General features: G+C 37.3%; 1 protein-coding gene and 1 pseudogene across 2 annotated transcripts in view; one reads left to right on the plus strand and one right to left on the minus strand.

The window, feature by feature from the left end:
- Positions 1-22,743, minus strand: part of PRKD1 (protein kinase D1) — a 387,321-nt gene that overhangs the window by 275,383 nt on the left and 89,195 nt on the right. The window lies entirely within an intron of this gene.
- LOC136375933 (centromere protein P pseudogene) lies at positions 17,007-18,667 on the plus strand (annotated as a pseudogene).

A 22,743-nucleotide genomic window follows, 5' to 3' on the forward strand; every position in this document is an offset into this window, starting at 1 on the left:
TAAAAGTCATTAAGAACAACTGTGACTCATGGAAAGTAGTTAAAAATCAACATTAACAGGGTTCTGGAAGAAGTTGATTCCAACCTTCATGGATGACTAAGGAGTTCAAACTTCAGTGGAGAAAGGACACAGATGTGGTGGACCAGCCAGAGAACTAGCATCAGAAGTGGAGCCTGAAGATGTGACCATATTCCTGCATCCTCAGGATAAAACTTTAACTGATGAGGAGTTAATTCTTATGGATGAGCAAAGAGAGCAGATGCTGTGAACACTGTTGAAATGACAACAAAAGATTTAGAATATTGCATAAACTTCATTGATAAAGCAGTGGTAAGGTTTGACAGGATTGACTCCAATTTAGAAGGTCTATTGTAAGTAAAGTGCTATCAAACATCACCAAATGCTGCAGAGAAATCAATTGTAAAAAGAAGCATCATTAGATCCTGTAAGTTTCATTGCTGCCTTTTTTTTAAAAAAAAAAAAAGCATAATCATAGACATACAAGAACTTTTACAGCCAGTCAGGGCTTATAAAACAACAGGAAGAAAAACAGGTTCTCAAACTAATTACAGATCATTCACCCTTCTTTTTAAAAATCATTGATTAAAAAAATATTACAATGAACGAACCATGGTTAAAGTAATGCAAACTTTCGTTTGCAAAATAACAATGCCAAGTGATTCCAGATTAAACAAATAGCATCCTCCGCATGGAATGCCTACAGATGCTCATGTGAGAGCCCCTGTGTTCATGCACACACCCACACAACGTCCTTAAACACACACATTCACAGTCAAAGCAACCTTTTAAGTATTTTGCCTTCATCAGCCTGGTGACCACCAGTCATCATCTATCCTCCAGTACAATCATCTGTCCTCTCAAAGAAATTGGTGATAGCTGTAATCAGTAACTCAACATAGCATCCAGGTTTTATAACTAACTCTATGAACCAATTTGTTCTATATATAAATTTTTTTCTTTTTAAATTTCAGTATTAATATGCTGACCAGATCTTCAATATTCTTGACCTCCCACATCACTACAAAAAGCAATCTGATTTTCTTTTACAACCATTTGAATATATAATACCCAGTCACCTGCCTGTAAGTATTCATTGCATATAAGCTATAGAAAATAATCAGTTACAGATCAAGTTTAGTAGCTTCAAAGCAAATGACGTAGATATGATTTATAAAGAATCCTTTGAGTGGTTTCTTTTCTCCAGAAATCATCTGAAGTTTATTCTCTATGCATTGTACAACCTTGTTTTATAATCTGTAAACATTCCTCTTAGATCAATATTCACTTTATGCCTTTCTAACTCTGCAAATAATGGCTCAAATTCAAAATGCCTTTGCCATCGGTCTAGTATGGTAATAGAGCAATAATTATTTTAGTGCTTCAATATGGACCGTCAAAAAGGTGACCTTATGTTGAACCTCCTGTAAGAGACACAGTGCTGTTTATAAATGAAATCTCATGCTAAGAGATCCAACTGAAGAGAACAGTCACTATGTTTGTAGGCAGTTAATGTTCTGCCCTTTATTTTAGGTACATAATATCTGGATTTTCATCAACATTTTTTAAAATGTTGCTCTAAGTACAGAATCCTGGGTTTTGTTCATGCATATCTACAAACTATTGTGTTTAGGGAATATCCCACTAGCAGCTGGGATGCAAAAAAGGACATTCTTTCCTAATTCTTGCCACTAAGAAAATACTCCCACAATTCTTGTTTCAGTCCTACTACTTCTTAAAGGAATTTCTGACTGTAGAAGAGTGGCATATTTCTATGAAGAATCAAGATATTAAAAAATGTATACCCTAAAAGAAAATGTTAAAGTTATGACAAAAATAAATTACACAAAAGACTAATTCAAGATTGGAAACAGTGGATATTTTAGTCACATTTGAATTCAAGTAGACCTGAACTCCCAAATTGGCAGGTAGAACCTTGCAGAACCTTGAACAAGTGACTTGACTTTGCTGAGAATCCAGATGAAAATCACTGAATATTCCACATGAATAAACCAAGCCTAGCACTCAGTATCCCATAGGTACCAACTAAATATTACCTTCCTTCTTGCCTTGCCATTTTAATAATGTAAATGATAACACCATTACAGAATTCCATAATTTTCCATTATGTACATGTCTTGTTTGCATTCCAATGATTATTTGACACAGTGTAAACAAAGAACATCACAGATATCCCCCATTTTAAGTAACTAGCACAAGTGGATTCATAAATGGTTGTTTTTTAAATTTACCTGTGGCACTGTGGCAGTGATTCAGCTCACAAACACAAATAGAAACTTGACAACTTGACTCTGCATATTCCTGTAAATATTTTACCCCCTAATGGCTTATTAAACAATTTATTTTTATAGGTAGGATATAAAACTAAGACTCATGGACATAGATAAAAGTAAAATGGTTACCTGGGGGAAACAGTAGGTGGGGAGGGGAGAAAAGAGGGACAAACATCTGGTGACAGAAAATGATCTGACTTTGGGTGGTGGGCACACAACACAATCAACAGTTTAAAAACTATAAAAATGTTTATCTGAAACCTACGTACGTTTATTGATCAATGTCACCCTACTAAATTTAATTTCAAAATTAAAAACAAATTTTCAATGCATTTTTTAAAAGATAGATCTCTCCACTGATAGAATGTAGAGAAATTTTATTCTTAAATAACAGTAGTTTTTTATTGTGACTTAGGAATTTGTTTTAAGAAACTACTCTGAATATGAATGAGTGCTTCTGTAGAGGACTATATAAACTATTTTTCATAAGGTATTCTTAATGTTAGATATTCCTAGGCCCTGGACGATTGGCTCAGTGGTAGAGCGTCGGCCCAGCGTGTGGAAGTCCCAGGTTTGATTCCAGGTCAGGGCACACAGGAGGGGTGACAATCTGCTTCTCCACCCCACCCCTTTATCTCTCTCACTCTATCCCCCACCCCAGCAGCCATGGCTCATAGAGCAAGTTGGCCAGGGACGCTGAGGATGGCACTATGGCCTCGCCTCCCGCACTAAAATAGCTGTTGCATAGAATGGAGCAGTGGCTCCTGATGGGCAGGTTGGCAAAACAGAACCCATTCAAATGCAGATACCTTAAAGTATATATATATATATATATATTTGATGAATGAATATAAACAAAGGTCATAATTTTATTTATCTATTTTTAATAATTTTATTTAGAAAATTAAATTTAATGGGGTGACATTGCTCCTTAAGAGTAGATAGGTTGCAGGTAAACATTTCTATAACATTTGAACTGTTGATTATGTTTTACACCCATCACCCAGTCTAATCATTTTCCATCACTGTATTATTTGTCCCTCTTTAATCCAACACCCCAGACTCCCCAACCCCCATGTACCATTTCACTTTTTATAAAAGTTATAATTTTAAAATACTCAGTATCCTAATCCCATCAGATTGTTACAAATGACAAAAACCACCATGAATGAATACAATGCTACCACTTCCTTTGTACTATCTACTAAACCGCATCAAATACAAAACACTCTTTAGTGAGGCACTGTCCTGTTACACAACCCAACAGCTGACATAAAAAGGAAGAAAGGCAAGTCCACTGTTGTATAACTCTTAAAATAAAGGGTTAGAGGACAGAAACATTAAGATGAGACCATTAGAAGTTGATGATGGAAGAGAAAAAAAAGGATTTTAATCTTTGATTTCTAATTATAAACATTCCAAATATCATTCACATTAATATTTTTCATCTTAATGACGAATAGCTACCAACTAAAGACAAAGAAAGAGGAGCCCGGCCCTGGCCAGTTGGCTCAGTGGTAGAGCATCAGCCCTGCATGTGGATGTCCCAGGTTTGATTCCAGATCAGGGCACACAGGAGAAGCATCCTCTCCACCCCTCCCCCTCTCTTCTACCTCTCCACTCCCTCCCCCATCTCTCTCCCTCTCAGGCAGCCATGGCTTCATTGGTTTGAGGGCATGCCTGAGTGCTGAGGATGGCTCCATGGAGCCTCTAATTCAGATGCTAAAATTAGCTTGGTTATGAGCATGGCTCCAGATAGGGCCGCTGGGTGAATCCTGGTGGGGTGCATGCAGTAGTCTGTCTCTCTATCTCCCCTCCTCTCACATGGAAAAGAAGGAAAAAGAAGAAGAAGAAAAAAGAGGAGCCCATTTCTAATTGGAACATGCAAGATTGTGTGTATTTTCCATTGTGTGCTTTGGTTCTCCAAATGTTCAATTTGAGAACTCTGAAGGTAGCCTTAGAAACTCCCCCAGTCCTCTATATGCCAACACATTCTTTGGACACACACTGCACACATTCAGTATAATCAGAATAGGCACTGTTGGAATGCAGTGCTTGAGGTCCTAGCATTTTTTAATCAGTTTGTGTGAATTTTAAGTAAGTTATCAGCAATGGTGAGGGTGAAGCAATTCTGTATTTGGAATCTTATTAAATGGCAAAATAATAGGACCCAAATATTCTAATGTTTCTTTATTCATTTCAGAGAAACAGGCTCTGTCACACTTGCTACCTTCTGCCAAAATCTACAAGGATCAAACTTCTTGGTAGCAGACTAAGCTAAATAATGTTTTGTCCAAGTTTCCAAAACAACTTTCACAATTTTCCATTTAAAAAGGTAGGAAACTGCATTTTATCATTTTGAACAACCAAAATGATTTTAAAAACAAACTTAACTCTTCCACTCCCCTTCAAAGCCCAAGCTGCTGCATTTTTAGTAGCACCAGCACATGGTGACCCTTTAATGAGCTCTATCAACAAGAAGGTCATTTAAAGTCAACCTCATTTTCTGTTCAGGGCCCTACAACAATAATGTTAGGCTCTCTAATTATAAACTATGTAGCAAATGTCCTTTCAAAATGTTACTTGGAAAAAAAAAACTTGATTGACATCAACAGAATATACTGATATGCAGGAAACTTATTCACTATGATGGTAAAATTACTCTGCCAGAAACCTTGTTAGGTAGGTACATTTTTTCACTGGTTGCCATTCTAGGCCACTAACTTGGGGCCAGTTCTAAAACTGGCCATATGAAATTCCTAAATAGAGGCTTGAGAATGTCTTTTGATCAGGTTTTCTTTGTTTGTTTTCTTTAATTCAGAGCCTTGTTTTTGCAATATCCCAATATTTCTCAGTAATAACGACAACATATTATGTAGTCTAACTGAATATTAACTCAGTAGGCATCTGCTTGTCAGGACATACAGAGAAAGCCAGAGAACCAATCACCTTTTAGATCGATGCCGTATTCCACTGGAGGATTTGAATGTCCAGATTTTACAATTTTCTTAGGTATGTATAAGAATTTTCCAAAAAGATATAATACTTTTGGTTCTAAAATCTAGTGGGCCTCTAGTTTTTCTTAATGAGGAATAAAAAGATGTATGCTTTTCTGAGTTTCAGAAGAGAAACTGTCTCAGATTACATGGCCAGGAAATGAGATAGGTTTTTCCTGGTGAAATACAGATAACATAGCCCAAAGGGGAAAACAATGTATACAGAGACAGTTTCTTTACAATGTCATGAGTGCTATGACAAAGGTACACATAGAAGAGGGATGTGTGGCAGTTATGAGGTCTGATAAAGTGATACTTGAACTAACATTTGACAGACAATAAGAAGTAGCAACTAGTCAGGCAAAAAGTCATACACATGTTTGAACATGTGTATATGCATGTATGCATCTGTGTGTGCATCTGTGAGGAGTCATTGCTGTTGAAGGCAGGGGACTCCACTCTAATAAAAATAGCATAAATTGTCCATGTCTCTCAGTCTCATTTTTATGTCCCACCTAAGTATGGAATCATGCAGTTCTTAGTTTTTTCTGATTTACTTATTTCATTCCGTATAATGTTATCAAGAGTGTGGTGGTTGGGGCGGAGGAGAGGGAGAGTGGGGACAGGAGGGGCACAAAGAAAACCAGATAGAAGGTGACGGATATGCAACATAATTGAATGACAAGATAACCTGGAGATGTTTTCTCTGAACATATGTACCCTGATTTATTGTCACCCCATTAAAATTTTTAAAAAATAGCATAAATTTCAATGGGATAGAGAATGACCTAATCCCCAAAAGGGCAGCTAGTAAAGAGTTTAAAATGGATAATGACATGGTTTGACTTACATTTTAGTTGTATCAAGTAGGACTTTAAAGATTAGACTGTTTATCAAATGTAACTTTCCAAATAGGGCCACCAATATTTTGTCAACACTTTGCAGTCCTTTCCCTGAAATTCTGACAGGCTTGTTACTGCGTTAACCAACAGAGTGCAGTGGAAATAATGGTATGCAACTTCCTAGGCTTGTCCTTAGGAGACAGTGGACCTTCTCTCTGGCTCTCTTGGAGTTCTCCTTGAGACTGTCCCCCTTAGGAGGCCCCACTTGGAAACCAGCTGCTCTGCAGTCCTGCACAGGAGCCAGGCATGGAACTAAAGAAGCCTCCAAATGCCTCCAACCACCAGCCACTGAAGCCTTCCTATTGGGGAGCCCAGATATCATGGGATACAGATTAAAAGAGCTCCCTCTGCCCCTTCTTCATCCTGACCTATAGAATCTATTAATTAAAAATAGTTTTCTGTTATATCTCACTAATTCTTGGGATAATTTTTAACACAGCAATTGATAACAGGAATAAGGTCCATTTTTAAAAGAAATGATCCATTACAAGATCTTTTAGGAAGTTCACGATCAGATCTTCCTTAAATAGGAGCCAAAATAAAGTGCCTTTTATAAACTTAATAGGAAAGACTGTCATAGTGTGCTTTGACTTTTACTTTTTTTTTTTTTGTAATTTAAAGACAACTTTTTAAAATCAGTTTAGGTTCGCAGCACAATTGAGGGAAAGGCATGGACATTTCTCACGTAATCCCTGCCCCCACATGTGCACAGACTCCCCCAATCAACAGAGCGGCGCCTTTGTTGAGGAACCCACATTGACAAATCATTATATGACCCCAAAACCCATAGTTTACCTTAAGGTTCACTCTTGGTGTTGTACTTTCTGTAGGATTTAAGTATATTTATATATAACGTATAATGACATGTATTCATCACTCTAGTAACATACAAATTATTTTTACTCCCTTTAAAAAAATTTTTTTCATGCGTTTTTCTAACCTAAGTATTTTAAACAAAATTTCTAATTTGGAGGGGAAAAACAGTTTGTTTGTATGTTTGTTTGTTGTTTGTATCTACTGTTGATATAATAAGCAACCTTCTTTTTAAAAATAACCCTTACGCATGAAGCCCATCATCACATAATATTTCTCTACTAGCAGAGAGAAACCTATCCCATTTCAGAAAAACAGACCTTCATTCGATTTCAGACAATTTTCCCACTTAAATCCTAGCATTATGCATACTTTGAACCAGATGTTGTTCTTAGTCACATGTTACTTTCTTTTATTTCACTAAGTTTCTATTTACTGCTAAAATATTTTTTAAACTTGCGTTTGCATATCAGGAGAAATAAAACACACAAATAAAAATACAACTGATTCGCTTACTTCCTTTAAGCTGCCAGATTTCATAAAAAGTGCTTTTGTAATAAAAAAAATATTAATGTAGTAATGTTTTGTGCAGACATTTGCTCCTCTGTCTACTTCATTTATAAATACATTTTAATGAGGTAATAGAAACCACACAGCTCTGCAAGTGTTTCTTTCTCTAACATTTGTTCTGAATTCAAAGATTAGAAACAGCTAATCTGCTGCATTTGGGGGGGGGGGGGGGGCTGGTTTATAAATGCAGCATTTAAAGCACATTGTTCGAGCATCTGGAAAGCTAACATCTCATAAATAGTCCATCCTCCCAAACATATGATTAGACAATAAGGGTAATCTGAAATTTGTTTTAAATCAGTAGCCATAAAGTAGATACAGTGTACTACAAATTCTCCCTCCCTCCCACCCCACCCTCCACCCCAGAGTGTGTATTGAAACATGCCTTAATGGGCTTTCATTCACCAAGAAGACATTCAAAGTTGAAGTTTGTGCGATTAAATTGTGCACACTGTCAAATCTTCTCATTTAAGTAATATATTATTTCACTGAATTATATCTAAGAATTAAGTCAGGTCTACCCCAAAGGTACTCTATGTCTCCATTCTTATGTTAAAGAATTAAATGCAGTTTATTCAATAAAATATTTTTTCAATCTTCCTCAAGTATGTACATACAGGGTGTCCGTAAAGTCATGATGCACTTTTGACCGGTCACAGGAAAGCAACAAAAGACGATAGAAATGTGAAATCTGTACCAAATAAAAGGAAAACTCTCCCAGTTTCATACCTATGCAGTTCGATGTGGGCTCACGCACATATTTTTTTTAGGGCTCCTTAGGTAGCAATCCTGTATAGCCTCTACAACAGCGGTTCTCAACCTGTGGGTTGCGACCCCCGCGGGGGTCGAATGACCAAAACACAGGGGTCGCCTAAAGCCATCGGAAAATACATATTTACTATACAATACAGGTTGAGAACCGCTGCTTTACAGACTCATCACTGACTGATGGCCTACCAGAACGGGGTTTCTCCACCAAACTGCCGGTTTCCTTCAACTGCTCATCCCACCGAGTAATGTTATTCCTATGTGGTGGTGCTTCATTATAAACACGCCGATATTCACATTGCACTTTGGTCACGGATTCTAATTTAGCGAGCCACAGAACACACTGAACTTTCCTCTGTACCGTCCACATCTCAAATGTCATGGTCGTGGGCTGCTCTGCTGTATACACAGTGTTATGTCATCATCTGCGCATGTGCACATGCTGCCACATCATCCTACAGAAACTAGGAGGGTTTTCCTTTTATTTGGTGCAGATTTCACATTTCTATCATCTTTTGTTGCTTTCCTGTGACCGGTCAAAAGTGCACCATGACTTTACGGACACACTGTATTTACCCATAACAATCAGCTGACTTAAAAAAGGACCTACTTTGGTCGTGGCCACATTGCTTAGTGCACGGGTCGGGAAACTTTTTGGCTGAGAGAGCCATGAACACCACATATTTTAAAATATAATTCTGTGAGAGCCATACAACGACCCGTGTACATTATGCATTATCCAATAAAAATCTGGTGTTGTCTTGGAGGACAGCTGTGATTGGCTCCAGCCACCCACAACCATGAACATGAGCAGTAGGAAATAAATGGATTGTAATACATGAAAGTGTTTTATATTTTTAACGTTATTGTTTTCTTTATTAAAGATTTGTCTGCGAGCCAGATGCAGCCATCAAAAGAGCCACATCTGGCTTGCAAGCCATAGGTTCCCAACCCCTGGCTTAGTGGATAAAGTGTTGATCTTGTGTGCCAAAGGCTTGACACAGGCTTGACACCCAGTCAGGCAGCTACGAGAGGCAACCAGTGAATGTACAACTAAATAAAAAGAGCATACCGTAGTTCAGACAGTCTACCTCTAATCAGTATGTTAGGAAAAAGTTACATATAACACAGTGTTTAAAATTTTTCCTATTTCTTATACTATATTCTTTTCCTTTCCAGATTAAAAACTACAATCTAAGCAACACTTAGAAAAAGCAGGGCCAGCTCATTTCATGTAAGACATGAGTCCCTGGGAGTCATAATGCACTGAGTTTATTGTAATATCCTGGAAAAACTTGTTATATTATTAAAAAAAAGTCTCTAATGAGGAATATATTACTTATCATTAAAGTATTCCATAATTGATGTATCATGAATTTGATCTTTAAAGTCATGGCAGTATTAGCTTATATTTATTGAGTGATGAGTGACAGACACAGAGCTAAGTGCTTACATAAATTATTTCATCTACTCTTCAAAACAATCTTATTAAGTGGGTACTGTTATTAGTCCACATTGTACAGATGAGTAAACTGGCTCAAAGAGTGTTTACAAAACAGACCTAGTGTCACACATCTACAAAGTTCATAAAATTTTCAAGTTTGGAAGAAACATTTAAGAGGGCCTAATAAAATCGTCCTGTTTTGTAGATAAAAAAACTGAAGCCAGTTTAATATCACAGTTAAGTTAGTGACAGAACAAGATCGAAACTTAGTTTTCCTCATTCAGGATCCATCATCACTCAAATGTGTCTTCATTTCTCAATGAGTGCAGTGAGCTTTTAACTTTTTAGACTCTTTTGTTCCCCCATGTGTACCCATCCCTTCCTAAATCTGCTGTGTATTCTTCCACCTGTAATTCTTCCAAGCAATTCAATGATTGTTTAATAAGCAAAATGACTTTATAATTGACAATTATTTTTATGTATATGTCATGCACCCTAAGTATGTTACTTTGTCATTCAAAATGATGCTTGAGGGATGTGTCTATGTAATATATGCATTTATATCTAGGCCATTTTTTAAAATTAATTTTAGAGAGAAGGGAGAGTGGAGAGAGAGAGAGAGTGAGAGAAATAACGATTTGTGCTTGATTCTTGTATGTGCCCTGACTGAAGATCAAACCAATTGTGGTGTATCAGGATGACACTCTAATCAACTGACCTAACTCGCTAGTGCTCCAGATCATTATTTTTTTCAATTATTTTTTTTACATTTATTGATTTTAGAGAGAGAGGAAGAGGGGGAGAGAGAGAGAGATAGGAACATCAAGCTGTTCCTGTATGTGCCCTGACCAGGAATCAAACTGGCAACAGCTGCAGTTTAGGATGATGCTCTAACCATCTGAGCTATCTGGCCAGGGCACCAGGTCATTATTTTTTAACTTCTAATTATACCCATCTTAAAAACATACCACATTATTACACTCTACCACTGAGCCAACTGGCCAGGGCCTCCTCTTTTTTTTTTTTTTTTTTTAATTTATTTATCACTCACCCATTCCTCCATTGGCTTATTTGTATTTTTTTCTTATCAATTTCTATTATTTTTTTCTATTATATATGTTGTTTTCTCTCAGACCAACTTACCTCTTAGCTTTGTTCACACAGGGAGTTCAATTTTGAGATAGTAAAGTTTATTTTTTCTCTTGATTAGCACAATAATTTAAATTGAGATGAGCATATATATCTTTCTTCAAAGTTTTTTTTAAAAATGACACCCTTATTCAGAACTTCCTCAAAGAAAATTAAAAGAGAATAATAAAAACGGGACTAATTCCTTGTTTGTATTGTGACTAGGTAAAACCTTTCTTATTAATCAAAAAAATTCAGAATTCATCATTTCACTTTATGTGCAATTATCTCTTCATATTACCGTATTTTTCGCTCCATAAGATGCACCTGACCATAATACACACTTAGGGTTTTAAGGAGAAACATAAGAAAAAAATATCTGAACCAAATGATGTGTTAAAATATTTAATAAAATACCATATTTTTCACTCCATAAGACACATGGGCATTTTCCCCTCTAATTTTTTTGGGGAAAAAAGTGCATCTTATGGAGTGAAAAGTATGGTATATTGTTTTATTTTATGTAAAAATATTAAATATTTATAATTTTATTAAAATAACACTTTATCTTGAAAATGAATCCCAGAAACATATGAGTATACTTTTTATCAATTAGCCTACCAGTGGTATTTTATTTTATCACTCTTTGTACCTGGGAATCATACTTTGTATATGCTTTCTTCTTTGGAATCTGACTTATTATTATTGAGGTAACCTACATTTTTAAGCTTTCAGAGAACTTGGAAATAAAACTAGACGTACAACTGAATATCAGAAAAGAAGTTATAAGGACAAAATTTATTTTTCCTAAAATTCATTATCTATAAAACATTTATTTATTTTTTATTTTTATAAAATTTTATTAATGTTAATGGGGTGACATCAATAAATCAGGGTACATATATTCAAAGAAAACATGTCCAGATTATCTTGTCATTCACTTATGTTGCATACCCATCACCCAAAGTCAGATTGTCCTCTGTCACCTTTTATCTAGTTTTCTTTGTGCCCGTCCCCCTCCCCCTCCCCCTCTCCTCCTTCCCTCCCACGCCCCCTCTCCCCCCCACCCCCGGTAACCACCACACTCTTATCCATGTCTCTTAGTCTCGTTTTTATGTCCCACCAATGTATGGAATCATGTAGTTCTTGGCTTTTTCTGATTTACTAATTTCACTCCGTATAATGTTATCAAGATCCCACCATTTTGTTGTAAACGATCCGATGTCATCATTTCTTATGGCTGAGTAGTATTCCATAGTGTATATGTGCCACGTCTTCTTTATCCAGTCTTCTATTGCAGGGCTTTTTGGTTGTTTCCATGTTTTGGCCACTGTGAACAATGCTGCAATGAACATGGGGCTGCATGTGTCTTTACGTATCAATGTAAAACATTTATTTAAAAATATATCTCAGCTTGACCATTGGTGGCACAGTGCATAGAGCATCGATCTGGGATGCTGAGGTCCCAGGTTCAAGACCCCAAATCACAGGCTTGAGTGCAGGCTTAGCAGCTTGAGCATGGGATCATCAACATGATCCCAACATCACTAGCTTGAGCCCAAAAGTCACTGACTTGAGCCCAAGGCCACTGGCTTGAGTAAGGGTTCTTAGCTTGATCCCCCCCCCCCCAGTCAAAGAATATGTGAGAAGCAGTCAATGAACTAAGGTTGCACAACTACGAGTTGATGCTTCTCATCTCTCACTCTCTCCCTTCCTGTCTCTCTCTCTCTCAAAATAAATGAATAAATAAATTATATATAACTCTAGCCTTTGGAGATATATATATACATATATGTGTGTATGTGTGTGTGTGTGTGTGTGTGTGTGTATATATATATATAATACACAGTTGGTGGAAGTGTAAATTGGTACAACCCTAGAGTTAGAAAACAATCCATTTTTGAAAGATGGCACCTAATGAATGCTTTCCCTATCCTGGACCATTCTTTTAGAAATCGTGTGGATGAGTCAACAGTACTTTAAGGAGTTCTACACATCAAACACGCTGTCACTGTGAAACTACAGACAAGTTGCTCTGGCCAGTTGGCTCAGTGATAAGAGTGTCACCCTGGTGTATGGATGTCCTGGGTTCGATTCTCTGACAGGGCACAGGTGAAGTGACCATCAGCTTCTCCACCCCTCCCACTCCTATCTCTCTCTCTCTCTCTCTCTCTCTCTCTCTCTCTCTCTCATCTCTCCCACTTGGCTCTGGCAAGTTGGCCCCAGGTACTGAGGATGGCTCCGTGGCCTCAGGCACTAAAAATTGCTTAGTTGCAATGCCCCAGATGGGCAGAGTATCACCCCAAAGGGGGCTTGCCAAGTAGATCCGGGTCTGGGCACAGGTGGGAGTCTGTCTCTCTGCCTCCCGTGCTCTCACTTAATTAAAAGAAAAAAAGAAACTACAGGTAAGTCACTGATCTCATCCCTTTTTTTGGAAAGTAATATATTAGGCAAAATGATCTTCAAAATTCTATTCATTTATAATAAATCTGCTAAACTACATACACGCGTGGGTGCGCACACACAGATGTGTGCACTATTCTCAAGAGCCTAAACAGCAGCTATGAAACCAAAATTTCATTTGAACATTCAGCTGCCCACAGTGGGATGGATAACTTCCTTTCTTCCGTGTATCTACTGAAATAAAAGCCATTACTCACAAACCAAAGGCAGTGTGCTTAGAGGAAATGGATTCTGATTATGCCAGATGTTACTGTTGCTTCCAGAGCAGACAGAATTGAACAGACTCTCCTTCCCATTAAGTAGGAAACATTTCAGTATAAGAATATGGATAATATAGGATTCTACTTTACAACTAACTGAACACATATCCATTTTCTGAGCTATCTCCAAAAGAACTTTACTTGGTTGGTTTTTCCTCCTATACATTGAAACTGCTTTTCGTTGAATTCTATCAATTTCAACTTCATATATAAAAAAAGAAATTCATTCTACTCCTCTATCTCCTATCCCTCAGCCTCATTACTGAATACACAGTAGTGAGTTTGAAAAAAAAGTAAAAGAAAAACCCTCAAGAGTAGCTATTCAAACCTCTCAAGACAGAGTACAGAGCAAAGGAAGACAGCTCCCTTCCAAAAGAGCGTGTCCTTCTCAGTCTTTCCTGGTGGAGATCCTCTATGTATGTCCTAACCTAGTCTTTCTGTAAAAGTTAATTATATGTGTTTTAATATTAAATTGCTTGTCTTCAGAAAACTAATTTTTTTAAAACTGCATGAATTTATTTCAAGCAGGATTTCATCAAACTGTCTCTGCTAGGGACAGAAGTCGTCTGCTGTTCCAGTTCTGGCTGGGGGAACTCATAAATCTAAGCTGAGATTTGGGCAAAAATATAACTGTACCATTTAACTACTTTGTTATGGGTTGACATACCATTGTCAAACTTTTCTTATTTTCTTTGAAATAGAGGCCTGATATTTTTAATGATTTTTTTCTTTGCACAAGATTCTGACTTAATGTACACACATATAAATGAGTGAGACTGAAAAAAATAATTATAATTCTGTTCTCTTTCTCTTGCATAGTGCTAACACTACTGGTATTTCAGTAAAATCATTCTTTTTCTTTAACATTACCCCTCACATGGAACTAAGTTCTTGGTTTAGCTAGCCTTAAAACTTAGAACAACACAAATTAACCAAAGCACATTCTTAGTGTTTGGTTTTCCAGTTATAGATAATTTCAATAGCATTTTCTCCCAGTGCTTTTGTTTTGTATTTCATTAAACAACAGAGGCATTATCTTGTAACATATTTATTAAAATAGCAATAACAATAAGTTACTAATATTTATTATGTGCTAGGTACTTTACTAAGCATTGTATAAGAGTTATTTCATTAATGCTCCTACATTCTATGAAGTAAATATCATTCCCATTTTAGGAGGAGTAAACTGACTCATATCTGCTAAATAATTAGTCAAAGGTTAAAGATGGTAGGCTAAGATTCACATTCAGGCTGTGGACTCCAGAGACAATGCTCTTAAATGCTATGAATTACTACCTTCCATTACATAATACTGCACTAAGACTGACATTTTTCTCTGAGGAACTAACTTATCCTTCTCATTTGTGAACTTACAACCTGATAGATTAAAATAAAGAACTACAAACAAATGTAGGAACACCAAGCAACAAGTACATTTAAGTAAAATACCACAAACTCATGCTGTAAATGGTGTTCCAGTGCACTGAGAAAAAGGAACTAATTTCAGAGAAATATTGGAGCAACTAAATAAATGAAAAGGTCAAAAGTATTCACTGCTTTTACTTAGCAACTTGGCTGTACTGATGAACACTAATAATAGTTTCCATCTCATATTCTATTTCCCACCTTTACTGGCTTGAATAATTGAAAACTGGATGACATGTTCAGTTTTTTATTTTTTATTGGGTAAAAATTCTTATAATTACATAGTACAGTTTACCTCAACAGCCAAGACACTGTACATTTAAAAAAATTAGTTGTTATTTTAGATCAACTTTGATTCAAATTGGCCTCTTCTTATTCAAAGACTCGTTTCTCAATCTGCACTGACCAAACTGAATGCTTGTCACTTCTGAGATTTGCTTTTCAAAGAAATTATTTAAAAATCCAGGTATAAAGAATGTGTTATAAATAACACATTCTTCCTGAGGTCCAGGACCCCTTTTTATATTTCATGCCATCATAAAATCCAATAAAACATATTTAAAATAGAAATGTATAATACATATAATTTAAAAGGTATGAGCTAAGCATCATGGGAGATGAGAGGAAAGAGAGGTTCACTAGAACAGACAATCAAGAAAGGCTCTATGGACAAGGTGGCAATTGTGCCAGGCTTTCAGTACTGCAGGGCTAAGCAGAAGCAGACTGAATGGAAGAGGGCATTTCAAACAAAAAGAGTGTGCTGACAAGAAGCAATCATATCTCACTGCTGGAAAAATAAGGTGTTTGGAAGCAAATTAGCTTATTTTGGGTACCGAAGCTGGGTTGTCAAACAGAGATTTTGGTACTCTTTTGGGGAAGCCTTGAGGAATTGCTGATTATTTTAAACCATTCAGTCTTATATCAGAGCAGTGAACCAGGAACACTTATATGGTAACCAGAAGTTGTATGGAACCCAGGGAGTTTATTACAAGGCTAGGGGGCTGAATAAGTAACCACTGGTACTGAGGAACTTGAAGAACTATTAAGTGATGTTGTAAACACAGAGTTCAAGAATGATGATAGGTGACTGGTGAAAGGAGAGCTGTAAGCAAGGTATTGGCAACCCTGGTGTCAGAACAATGTCTTAAGAGTTTACGTGACCTCACCAATACAGATGAAGAGCAGCAGCTGGTGTGAAGTAGGCAGTTGGAACTGCAGGGAGGAACTGCCGAGAAATCACATAACCCAAGTCTGGACTCACTGTTGGGCAGATAGTTATTTTTCCTCACCCTTATTGTTAAAGGTGGCCGCTGCTCTCAGGTGATACAGATAGTTGCCTTTCTAGCTTGGGATGGGCGTGGTTATGCTAATGTGTGTTGAGGGAAGGCTTTCCCATCAAAAGGTTTTAAAAGGTGGAGCTAGGAGGCCATTTGAGGGAAGAATGATCATGTTTTTGGAGAGGAAGAAGCCATAGTGTAGCAGGGCAGGGAAGCCACATGAAGGAGGCAGCCAAAATGATGAAATGGGGAAAGGACAAGCCAGTTTGTGGAGGAGAAGGAGATGGGGAACAGAGGTGAATAAGACTGGTGAGGTAGAAGCCTTTGATTCTAGGAAAACTTGAATGAGTCAGTAGCTTTGTGAGCACTGAATGAGTGGGTTTTGGAGCCCAGTGTGTTTGTTTTTACTCGCTTGCCGAGTGCGAGTCTGGAATAAAGAAAAATGGACCACCAGTTTTTGGCTCTGTTGATTCCTTACCTTCTGTCAGAATCAAATGCGAACCTGCGTTGGCCAGGCGGCTGTGATGGTGGCCGTGAATACTGGCCTTACATTCACCCTTGGAATCAACTTCTTCTTTTCCTAAGTCATAGGCAGTAGGGAAAGCAGTCTCCCTGGAGAGAGCGCTGAGAGAAAGGCTAGTGTCAACAATGATCCAGATTTCAGGTAAGGGGAGAAGGTAGGAACCATGAAGGCCCTGTGAGATGAGCAATGGACATGCACTTCTTACGGCCAATAAACAGGCCAATGGGTGGGAAGGCCAGACCTGAGTGGGATAGACGGGGTAAGGATGCAGTTTAGTAGGAAGTTAGAGGATGAAATGGCAAGTCAGAAGATTCCACAAAGGATTCCTGAAAATCATAATAAAGTCACAACCATAGACCTCTCACTAGGATGGTTAGCTTAGATTTTGCCTGTAAGCATAGTTAAATTGATTCAATCTAGTTCTTTGCACAGTAGAAGATCTTTATATCCATGACTGAATTTAGACTTCAAATGCCCTGAAAACTGAAAAAAAGGATCATGCACCACCACACCATATGTAATTCCAAAAAATAAACTGTGATAGAAGTGATAGAAAAGAAACTAAGTACCCTTTTTTAAGTGTTTATTTTCTTTTAAAGACTTCCAAATTAGTCCACAGTCCAGGAAGCTACTCTCTTCAAGGACGGCCCTATGCTTCTGGGTTGCTCCAAACCCCCCAGCGCGGGTTGAACGCCGTGCCATTGGGCTTCGGGTTGGAGTGAACCAACTCTCTCCAAGTGTAGAGACTATTAGGGTACAGCTGTGGCAACGTGCAGGGGGGATGGCAAGGAACCCTGCATACCTTGTGAGCTCGGGTTGTACGCACGGACATCTCACATACTACCTCGCCTCCCCCGCTGAGCTCTTAGTATATGGTCCGCGCCCAGAGCACGAAGTTTGAAGAACCGTGAGAAGCGCATGCCCATCAGGCTATCTGTTCCGTTCGCACCACACCGTGGGTGCAAAGCAGGCCAAGGTCCGCAGCCTGGAAGCCAAGATTGAGGCCATGAAACGGGAGTTCGAGGAGCTGCCAGCACCAGGGGAAGACACCGCTGGAGTGCAAAAATCACTTCAAGAAACATACCAATCACATCCTGAAGAAGAAGAATCTTCAAAAGATCTGAGAAGTAATCTTGGACATTTAGAATCAGAATTTATATTTCTAAGTACGCTTACTAACATCAGTATAAGAAATTACTCCAATAAGACAGAAGACCTAACAAGCACTGAGATGACAGAAGAGTATAAAGAAAGTTCAACAGGGACAAAGATTATCAGGAAATTGCCATATGATTGCATTTCAAGTTGAATTTCAGACTCTGAAGGTCCAGAATAAGGAGAATTTATCTTCTGTTATTACTGACCTCAGCATAATGGAGCCCTCTGCATATTCAGAATTAAGTGAATTTGTGTCAAGAGCAGAAGAAAGAAGAGATCTGTTTATGTTTTTCCAAAGTCTACAGTACACTCTTTTGTGGAATGGAGTGAATATCATAAGCGCACATTTAAGCATTTCAAGTAAAAGTACCCAGAGGCTGTGCTCCTCTCAGAGGGGGCCTCCTCCAGCTACATGGGGATCCAGAGCCTCAGACAGCCAGGGTTTGAATTGGTCATCGTTTGGAAGATAGAAATAGAGGGAGGAGGAAAGGTTTTGCGGGAGCTGGATCTTCTCACCCAAGTGCCGCAACAAGCCGCGGAGCTGGACAGGAACAGAGGGATGGAGACTGCCCCGCTGAGCTTCGGAACCATGCAGGGCATCCTGGGCATCGAGGGGCTCCATTTATAAACATTTGGTATTGTATTTTCCACTTAAAAACCTTAGAACATGTTGTCTGTGCAGTTATGCCACATTATATAGAAACGGTCAGGACATGAAAAATACAGCCATTAAAATACAAAAAAAAAAAAACACACTTCCAAATTAAATTATTTTTAAAAATTAAAAATAAAACAACTACAAACAAAATCCACTACTTTTAGGTCTCCCTGCTTTACTACGGCCTGAAATACATGGTTGGTAATTGTTTAAAAAATAAAAAAATACAGTGGTTCATAATGCATAAACCAATGCACTTTCAATCAACTGCTTTCTAAAAAATATTAGCCATTAGGGAAAAGGACGTTTATTCAGCTTTCTTATATGTATTTAGAGTTTAATATTTAACACTGTAAAAGTAGAGAGGTAATCAAATTCATTTGTATAGACCCTTGAGTAACTAAAAATCTACTCTCAAAGGACAAATTATGAGGAAATATAGTAGCTAAAAGATTTATTTTAAATGGGCACTTATAATTTATGACTTTTCCAAGTAAATATTCAGCACAAGGCCTATATTGTGTACCTAAAGCTTATGTAAATAAAATCAAATATAAAGTATTATTCATTACAGTAATATTTAGAGTAATAGTAACTGATGTGAATAATTGAAACTAAAACATTAATCCTGAATCATTAATAACATTCATTTAGGTCTGCTAACTACTTATGACATACACAAAACAACATATATATATTTATATGTCTAAATGTATGTAAAATACTGTATGCCTATATTTTAGAAATATTTGGCTGAATTTGAAGCATTGCAATAAAAAGATTTTCTGATTAATTTTGGATATGCCAGATTTACTTCATCAGTACCTCCATTTTTAAAAACATTCTTGATTAGTTAATGTTGTGATACATTAGAAAATACCAGTACTTCATTATTGCTGGGTTTTGGAGGCCACATGGATTTCTCAGCAGAGTACAAAACTCCCTGATTACCTTCACATACTACCTTTCCTAGGACAAAATCTAAGGATACATAGTGAAGTGAAATAGATTCCAAGGTTTTTCTGGTTTTATAATTCTTTCAGATAGGTTCCATGGGTGGTAAATTTTCTGGGTCCTTAACTCTGGGAAAATACCTCTATTTTGCCCTCCCACATAAAGTCTATGTCACTTGCCATTTTTAAATTAGATTTAAAACAAAGAGAAAACTGCAGAGTAGAATAAAACAAACATCAACAGCACCAGCATCACAATTTGTCCATCTCAACATTGTGCCATAGGTAATTCAGCTCTCTTATTTACTTAAAAAAAATAAAATAAAATAACTGTGCACCTTTGACCCACTATCTTCCAAAACTAAACCAAGCTGACATATTCACAGGACTGTAAGCATATCGGGATGAAAGCAATGTGTCCTTTGAACCTGATATTTTGAAAGAGTCCTGGAAATATGAACTGGGCAAAGGGTTAGATATTGAGAGGAAAGGTGAAGAGGAGGAAATGACTGGCTAACTCAAAGCTTTGGGCAAAGGTTATCAAAAACACCGTGTCCAAAGTTGAAATGAGAAAAGAGAATTCAGAGAAGTTCTCCCACTATGCAGCTTGCAGCAAGGACTATTCAGAGAAAGAAAAGGTGTTATAAACTGAACTGCGCCCCAATCCCACTCCACACCCTGATATACATACACTGAAGTCCTAAATCCCAGCCCTCCAAATGTGACTGTATTTGAAAATAGGGCCTTTAAAGAGGCAATTAAGGGGGAAAGAGCTTATGTGGGTGGTCTCTAATCCAATATGACTGATGTCTTTGTAAGAAGAGGAAATTATGGCCCACAGCCCAGAGGAAAGACCATGTAAAGAAAGAGAAGATGGCCATCAGTAAGCCAAGGAGAGGGGTCTTCACAGGTAATTAACCTTCCTGACACCTTGATCTTGGACTTCTAGCCTCCAAAATTATGAGAAAGTAAATTTTTGTGGTTTAAGTCACCCAGTCCAAGATACTTTGTTACAGCAGTTATAGAAAACTAATATAGAAGACAAGCACAGGAAGAAAACTAGAGGCTGCAGACTAAAACATCAGCAAATGCTGACAAACAACAGAATATGGAGTCCGAAAAATGTCATCTGGAACTCGACAGTTACAGATGCTTTCATAGAGCCTTCAATACCACAAATAAAAGGAGAATTATAAATTGCTCCTCATTTTTGTTTATTCAATACATCTTAGAATGTACTAATATCACCACTGTTCTACAAATATATATTGAGCACCTACTATGTGCCAGGCTGTTCAATGGACTCAAGATTTTTTAATAAGTAAAAGACAAGTTAACATTCCTGCCTACATTGAAGCATCCACTTTGGTGGGAAATAACAATGGACAAAGGACCCACTAAATAAATAGATGAATCATACAGTATGTTGGCCATGATGAATGTTTTATAGAAAGCAAGGTGAGAAATTAAGAATGATGGGTAAGTGCAGTACAGGATAGGCCTTATTTAAAAGATGACATTAGAGCAAAGACTTGAAGGTAATAGATTATTTATTAAGTATTGACCTTGGGTCCAGTACTGTATTAAGCAATACACAGGCACATGTCACATATCCTCGAGAGACTAATAGGGGAAAAAAAATATTACATCTATTTTAACGTTAGGAAACTCAAGCTTTAAGAAGCAGAGAGCTATTGTGTGGCGGGACTGGGATATCTCAGTGAACCAAATATTCAATGAATAACCAACCTCAGCCCCAGATTTCCCTCAAAGGCAAGTGAGATAAGCACAGAAGAAAATACATAGTTATAGCAGAATGCCTAGTGCTATACAAGAGGTAGCTGCAAAGAATTAAAGAAGAATCAGGGTAGCAGCAAAGCCAGGGCATCTACCTCAAAGGAAAGGGCTCCTGGAAATATAAAGAGTGAATTCCATGTGCTGAGCTGAAATAGGGTTTTTGACACACATAAATTCAATTAAAATATAAATAAAAATATTCCTAGAATAGATCAAAATGACTTTATCTAGTAAAACAAAATATCCAAAAATAGTGGTATAAACAAATTATGGTATATTCACATGTCAAATAGACATAAAAATGTTTAAAAATAACATGAAAAATGATGATTTAATATTGAGACAAAAATATATAAACACAGTAGAGAATGCTATAAACAGCTCCGTATGGGTTTGTCTGTGCAAAATGTATATATATGTGTATCAAATATAGATATAGGTAAAGACTAGAAGAAGAAAAGTAACTATTATCCCCGTACAGCAGAATAACAGATGATTGCCTTCAAATAACAATAGTTTAAACAAAATAGTTTATTTTTTTCTTCCACATTTAATAAAAAATGTCTGGAGGTCGACAGCCCAGAATTGGAAGGAAGGGTCCAAGCAAGCAGTTATTGATAGTTCATCCCTCGGCCATCCCTAGTGTATGACTTCACTGTCCAGCAGGTGTGGAGCTTCAACCCTCAGGTGTCTGTGCTGGTCAGCAGGATGGAGGAAGATGGAAATAAGGGCAACCCCTTGCTGTTAAGATGACTTCTCGGAAAGCCCACACAGCACTCCTGGCTGGAGCATACCCATCTACAGCATGACAAGGATATACAGTCTAGACAAGCCAATCTTACTGCTGTTGCTGCTGTTTTTCCTAATTAACGAAGAAAGGGAGATTAGAAAGGCACCCGGTAGCCCCTGCACAAGACTTCTCTGTGTTCCCTAAGTTTTCTACAGTGCATGGGTAATATTTATAATTCCAGAAACAAAAAGGATTTCTTGCTTAAGATACTCAGTTATTAAGTGATACCAAAACACAAGTGGCTGATAAAGAAAAAATCTCAAAGGGAAAATACTAAAATATCAAGAGGTTAACTAAATGTTTGCCATAAATATTAAGGACCTATATTATCTCAGATACAAAATCCACATGTTTAATATATTTTCCCTTTATAAGCACACTATCAAAATAATCATTCCAGGAAGGGCCTATCAGGTTATAAAACATACTTTTTAAAATAGCAACAAAATTACAAGTTTTCCACTGAAGTTCAACATTTGGAAAATATTTAGATAAAATCTGAATAT

The sequence above is a fragment of the Saccopteryx leptura genome, chromosome 6, assembly GCF_036850995.1.
Source record: "Saccopteryx leptura isolate mSacLep1 chromosome 6, mSacLep1_pri_phased_curated, whole genome shotgun sequence".
NCBI lineage: Eukaryota > Metazoa > Chordata > Mammalia > Chiroptera > Emballonuridae > Saccopteryx > Saccopteryx leptura.